The 777-nt window shown below is 34.5% G+C and overlaps 1 protein-coding gene across 1 annotated transcript in view; it reads left to right on the top strand.

Annotated features, from left to right (window-relative positions):
- Positions 1-544, top strand: part of arl4aa (ADP-ribosylation factor-like 4aa) — a 2724-nt gene extending 2180 nt beyond the window's left edge. The window contains exon 2 of the mRNA XM_079241227.1: positions 1-544. This exon is cut by the window's left edge and continues 851 nt beyond it. The gene's annotated coding sequence lies outside the window, so the exon portion shown is untranslated.
- The last annotated feature ends 233 nt before the right edge of the window (positions 545-777 follow it).

Raw genomic sequence — 777 nt, forward strand, 5'->3', positions numbered from 1 at the left:
TATGTCGATGCTGTTGATCAGGAAGTGAAAATAAAGGAAAACAGTATGAAGGTGAGAAAGTTTTAGACATGTGTGGATATGTAATGAGTCTGCGGGGGGCTTAAAAAAAAGCACTGAGGGTTTGGGATGTGGACGGGTGATAAAAGTTGTGTAAAGGATGCTAAAAGGTTTTGAACAGCTGTTCCAAAACAATAATACCAAAAACCAATAATTTAAGAAAAGGCTTTGACTAGTTGAATGGTTTTATGGAAAATGATTGAGCGATGTACCCGAGAGGCAAATTATTTCACTGTTTTTTTGTTGGTTTTTTTTTTTTCATTTGTTTTATAACTATAAACTGTACATTTTTCACACTGGACTTTTTTGTGAAGGAAAAGTATTATGCATATCACAGTATCAGTTTTCAGTTTGCTTGCTGTCTTGTATCTTTTCTTAAATATATATAAAAAGCACTTTAGATCATCACTTTGTTCCGAGTTTACAGATTTGAGCTTGATTATGTGTTTAGATTGTTTTTAAATGGATGTTTGGACAGAATCCAGCTTTTGCTACTGTACAGTAGTTTGTCCACACTGGCCTCATTGTCAGTAGGCGGGTTGTGCTTTATGTTTTTGTTAAATAAAGAATATTTAGAAGTATTTGGTTGTGGCACAGAGGGGCTTATTTACCATCTTTAGTTCATGTTTGCATCTGAAATGTAAAATTGTGTCTTAGAACAAGCTGTGTGAAAACATTTCATAACAAGCCACTAAACCAGTTTGAGCAGAAGAGCTGCTG

The sequence above is a fragment of the Telmatherina bonti genome (genome assembly GCF_933228915.1).
Source record: "Telmatherina bonti genome assembly, chromosome: 5".
In the NCBI taxonomy this organism is placed as follows: Eukaryota; Metazoa; Chordata; class Actinopteri; order Atheriniformes; family Telmatherinidae; genus Telmatherina; species Telmatherina bonti.